The 6,000-nt window shown below is 39.1% G+C and overlaps 1 long non-coding RNA gene across 1 annotated transcript; it reads left to right on the top strand.

Annotated features, from left to right (window-relative positions):
- The first annotated feature begins 3,230 nt into the window (after positions 1 to 3,230).
- LOC125197934 lies at positions 3,231 to 5,165 on the top strand. The gene is made up of 3 exons (XR_007172298.1): positions 3,231 to 3,645; positions 3,738 to 3,836; positions 4,888 to 5,165. It is a non-coding gene; the product is annotated as an uncharacterized LOC125197934 (long non-coding RNA).
- The last annotated feature ends 835 nt before the right edge of the window (positions 5,166 to 6,000 follow it).

Genomic DNA, 6,000 nt, shown 5'->3' on the forward strand with positions numbered 1-6,000 from the left:
ATTAGTTCGATGATATATAATGAGATAATATTTTAAATGTCAATGTTTTCAATAAAATAATTATTGTATTATTTAATTAATTGATTCGGATTTTATTGCATAAATAACTTCACTTTTCCATAATTTTGTTTCTCAAAGAATTTCCTACATGATATAGGTAGTATATTGTTACCACTAACTAGAAATAGAGGAACACAAGAATTTTTTTTGGTACAAATATTGACAAAACTTTAATCACGTATGAAGTACCAGAACTTATTAGGAAATCACTTAGTTAGCTGCTGACAAAAATGTGACAGGATTCATATGTCAGCGAATTTAGGGATTGCCAAAAATGCCCTTCAAGCTATTTGGGTATTTTCGACAAAAAAGTGGCTAAAAAAATATGATTCGTGATTATATTTAACGTTAGGCTCCTCTGGTGTTTTTTTTTTTTTTTTTTTTTTTTTTTTAGGGGTCACTGGTATTACAAATGCAAAAGTTAGAGACCTTTCATGCAGTTCACTATTTCTTAATTATGTCTCCACCTCTCGTAATTTCCTGAGCTGCCTCAAAATACTTAAATGGATTCCTTTTTCATTCATTTCCAAAAAATGTAAATGAGAATTTGGGTCCATTACCCTATTAACGTGATACAAATACTAAAATCGAGTATAGTTAAACACTGTCAAGTTGAAGCTTTAGTTGTTTGTTATGAAATCAAACTCGAATTTGTACTAAATACTCATAGAATCATCAACTTATTATGAACTCTGGTGATTGAGATTTATGTTTCATTTACTCTGCCCTTAAAAAATTAAGACCAAAAACCCCAACTAGACTATCTTATTTTTGTCCAAACATTACAATGATTCTTGCAGCCAACATTTTTTAACACACATCACATCGAGGAATCTACCGAAGAACGATGGATGCAACTGGACAAACCATTCTAATTCATGAAGAAACAGCTCATGATCATATGTAGGACAAAAACATAGACATCAATAAGGATAAGTAGGTAATGTTGAGTTATATCAAAGTGTGACAACCAAATTTCACCATGTTCACTACTATCATGTATTAAATGACACTCCTATTTAAGTAATTCAACATATCAAAAAGGTTGATATGTCTACGTCTGAGGTGATGGCAGAGATCAGGTGGTCAGGATCGGCCCCCATCAGCTCGGTGGCCTCAACGTAATGGGCCATTACCGCCGTGTTCTTCTTTGCCGACTGGAGGACGGGGCTGCGCATTGTGGGTTATGGTTTCCTCTTTTCCCTTCTCTCGACACTCCTTCAACCACCTCCCCACTGTCTTTCCGCCAGGGGTGTTTGCGCCGCTAGAGAAGCCAATGAAAAGGGGTTTGATTCCGCTAAAGCTTATGGAATAGGGAATAAAGAGAGAGATAGATAGAAGTGAAGACTAAAGAAATGATTTCATTCTTAGCTTTTTACCCTGTAAAACACAAAAGCAGTAAACTGATATTCAAAAGAACATCAATACTCCCTCCGTCCCGCTTTAGCAGTCTCATTGACTTTTCTGCCCTCTTTTTACATTATTGTCTCTCTTACTTTACCATTTCTCCACTTTAACTATTTTTTATCATTTTTACAAAAAGAGGGCAGAAAAGTCAATGGGACTGCTAAAGCGGGACGGAGGGAGTAAAACTTTAGGTACACTCTTCCAAAGATATCAATCACATATGAAAAAACAAATGTTTCACAAGCCAGATTTCCAAGACAAAAATAAATTATTTCTGTCAAACTAAACAAAGCATATCAAAAAAGTCTTAAAGTAACCAATTCAAATTTCATACCACCAACTAAACTTGTGGCACTATAATGCATACCTGTCACGACCACAAACTTCCTAATGATAGTGACTGCATCTAAACGTGATTCAATAGCACCTTAGAGTCAAGGGATGAAAAATAAACATGATTTAAAAGAAGAAGCCTAGGACAAAAGTCTCGCAGGTGAAAGTGAAATGGGACAACATAAAGTCAGAGTGCGGTCTAGGTTCACAATCCTTCTAACATAGAATCCTATTACAGCGGAAACGTCCAAGACAAGGCAGTATGTATGGAGACATACTACCCTGGGCTACCTATTGACTTATTCGAGGATTCATACCCAACACCATCGCCTGCCCGTCCACGTTCAACCTGCACATTTAAAAAGAAACATGCAGGGCTGAGTATTTGATATACTCAGTGAGCACATTGCCAAAAACAGTTTTGATTTTAATTGTCAAGCCACAGTTGAGAGATTCACGGGGTTTTTATTTAAAAGGCCCGAGTCTCTAAATACTTTTCCTTTCATAAGAATTTTGATTGCGCAATCACGTATCATAGATATACCATATCTGATCATTGTGTGAACCGGGAATGTGGCCACATTCCACGACGGTCACTGGACCGGCCAACCCCTTTTGTTAGCTCACGGTCCCCTTATGTGTACACTAGTCCGAGTAGGGTTTGCGGCCCTACTGGGACCCGAATTCGATTTAACATAAATTGGCATAGCCAAGCAGATAGGTAATCATAAAACAAAACATGGCATGACAACATATTTAAACAAGGATTTCACATTTTCATACTAAAATCACATTTCGAAAGGATGCCCACCTCAAAAGCTAAAGCTCCTTCCGGAATTTCCTTAACTTGGTCTTAGATGACGTTCGAAGACGTCCCTTTAGGAAAGTAAAAAGATACTTAATTAGACTTTTGAGATATCCATTAAGCTTAGACATGAATGCATCCTAAGTGCGATGATCATTTTATTCTTCCTTTAAATTTTCTAGAAGAGTCCTAGAATCCTTGAATATTAATTAAATCAGTAGATTTAACTAAATTAGAGGAATTGTTCACTTAACTAGAGGGTGCTACCTCGCATGCCATTTATTTAAACATACTAAAATTTTGGCTCGCGGTCTAAAATACTCGTTAGCGTATCGTAATTTCTTAAAATTAATCACTTGAGCACTCTTGCCAATTTTCGGAAAAATTAGACTTATCTTCGTGGAGTTAACTTTCGGACTCTTAATTAATAAATCCGTAGTATAGCAAAGCCCATGATTTAATTAAATTCCTACTTTAATTTAATTAGTGGCCCAAGACATTTATACATACTCTACTGGCCCATCTCTTTAATTAATATGAGGCCCAAACTCTAGAATAAGGAGAGGCCCAAACAAAAAATAAAAGGGAGAAGCCCAAAACATCTCACAAAACCATCGGCTCTCCCTCATTCCCATCCCTAATTCGAAACCCTAAAACAGAGAGAGAGAGCTCGGCGGCGCCTCCTCACCTTCCGCCGCCAGCCGCTCCGATCGGCGCCTCCCCGTGCGTCGCCGGAGACTCAGCCGCTTTCCCCTCCTCTCTCTCTCAACCTCATTTTCGCAAACCAACTCAAAACCCTACTCCAACTTTCTCTTCTCTCTCGGCGGCATCGCCGCCTCACCCGCTCGCCGCCATCTCGGCGTCAACGCCGCCATCTATTGACTGGCGACGATCTCGTGCCTCTGTCGTTGCTGGAGGATTTGGAATCGATGCCGCCGTCGGTCGCCGCCTCTCCTCTGTACAGAACTGCCACCGCTAGTGTGCATGCACCGGCGGCAGCTTCGGCCTCCACCCCGCCTCGCTCCACCGGCTATCGACAGGTGAGAGGATGAATTTTGACTCCCCTTTACATTTGCTTTATTTTCTTAAAATTTTGTCTAGGTTTACAAGTTTTGCAAAAACTATTATGTAGGTTTGCAAAGGCTGTGGCTTTAGTGATGGATTAGAGGTGTGAGGTTGTCAAAGCTGTCTCCCGGGTACTTTAGAGCCGTCGCCGGAGCTGTCCAGCCGGGTAACCTGCCGCTCGTGGGGTCCCCGTTGCCGTCTACGGTGGTCTCCGAGGGATCCCCTCGTTCTTTAAGCTACGTTCTCAATTCCCTTTCATTTCTATGCATTTTGTTGAGATTTAGGCAGTAGTTATGTTGGTGGCTTTTGATTATTGTGATTTGAGTTTGTGATTTCTGAGATAAAACTAGCTCACTGGAATGAGCTCGATTTTGGGGCTAAAGTGTTGATCTTGAAAAGGTTATAGCTTGCTACTGAAAATTAGCATAAAGGCAGCCTATTGTGCTCTTGTTCCAATTATGTGTTAAGCTCTAAGAATGCTACTACTGTCATGAGATTCCTATAGCCATGGTTCTATATTCTTGAGCTAGCATGATGTTCTAACAAGGGCAGGGGGTGTGCTTGTGTCATATTGGCTGTGGTTCTTAAATTGTGGTGCCTCTATAAGATGACATGAAAATTGATTTGTAGGAGAGAAAGGGGTGGAGGTGTATTACCTCTGGAAAGGTTGAAGGAGTGGCTGTCTTTGTTGAAATTCTCGGCTATGTGCCACTCTTCACTCTCTATCTTGCTGAAAATTTGAAGTGTGGGTGAAAGGAGTTGGTGTGTGGTGTGGAGGGGGATTTATAGGCAGATTGTGGTGTACTCTTGAGCCTTAAATGGCTGCTGCATCGTTTGTTGTCATGCTGCAGAAAATATCACTTTTAGTGATCTCCTTGTCTCTCCTTCATGGCTGCAAAACTTGCATCTTTATGAGTAACTAGTACTAGTTATAAATTGGGGTTTGTTGGGATTTTGGCAGAGATTGAATCTGGACTCTTTGGCTCCTTGCTAGCTATTCTTTTGGTGGTTTATGGAGTATGTACTCGTGAGAAATAAATGGCTGATGTGCAATAGTTGTTGCAGGGCTGACTTGCCTTCTATGGCAAATCCTTGGTCCTCTATAACTAAAGGAAATGTTGTTCTTTTCTTCAATTAATAGCCCCCTTTATTTTCTTTTGTTTCCTAGCCACTAAACTTGTTTTTTTTTTTTTTTTTTTTTTTTACTTATTTTGTAGGTGAAAGAAAAGGCTTGGCTGCCTTGCTGCTGCTTTGAGACGTGGGCCATGCTATCCCGGGCTCGACGGCTCGTTCGGATATGGCGCGGTGGTAGTGCGGCGTGGGCTCGGGAAAAGAAGTCCAAGTGCAAGCTACCCTAGACTTTATTTCCTTGAGCTTTTGGTTCATTCAAGAGTATTGTAACATTAATATCCCATCTCATCCTTTTGTAAGACCATCATGAACTTCCAAAGAAACAAATTTTTGGGCATTATGTGGACCTTTTCTTTCGGGAACACTTGAATAGCATTCCTTTTTATTCCGCAACGTACATTAGTTGGTTTAGTTCGTTTGATTATTTCTTTAACTTTTACTTTGCAATTAACACTATTAAGTTCATCAAAGGCTCGAGTTCCATTTATTTTCACGAAACAAGAGAACGATAGATTTCTAGTTCGACGTTAACATATATGAAAAGATAATAAAAGAAGCGGGTGCTACAAATTCATATCAAGAATACTTGATTGGATTGATTCTATTACATTGTTTTTACTTTTTGTATTTTGTTCATTGGCTGCATTTTCCTATATTCATCATGATCAATTGATTCATTGCCTGGACTCTAAGTTGTTCAAATAATTTCTCTCCAATTCTTGTTACTCGCGTTCTCAAATTGGATTAATTATTTGTTATTTAGGGATGCCGTTAAAATTCTTAATATCTTGTCCCACGTCGACTTAGTAATGATCTTAGCTCACCTATAAAAGTATGGATAACTCTCCCCCTTATAAGGCCTTTTAAGGGATGAGTGGCCCATTTTTAATATGGTATCAGAAAGAGTTCTAGTCGATTATGAAGTTTATCTCTTTATCTCTTCTCTTGCATACCCACGTGATGGAAGTCCGATGTGTCATTCCGGCCTACACGTGAGGGGGTGTATTAAAATTCTTAATATCTTGTCCCACATCGATTTGGTAACAATTCTAGCTCACCTATAATAGTATGAATAGTCCTCCCCCTTATAAGGTCTTTTAAGAGGCGAGTAACTCATTTCTAATAGATGCAATCAACTAAAGCTAAATATGCAAATGAAATCGAAAGACTGAAATAGAAAAACTGAAACACAAGATCGA

The sequence above is a fragment of the Salvia hispanica genome, unplaced genomic scaffold (assembly GCF_023119035.1).
Source record: "Salvia hispanica cultivar TCC Black 2014 unplaced genomic scaffold, UniMelb_Shisp_WGS_1.0 HiC_scaffold_1094, whole genome shotgun sequence".
NCBI classification, from domain to species: domain Eukaryota; kingdom Viridiplantae; phylum Streptophyta; class Magnoliopsida; order Lamiales; family Lamiaceae; genus Salvia; species Salvia hispanica.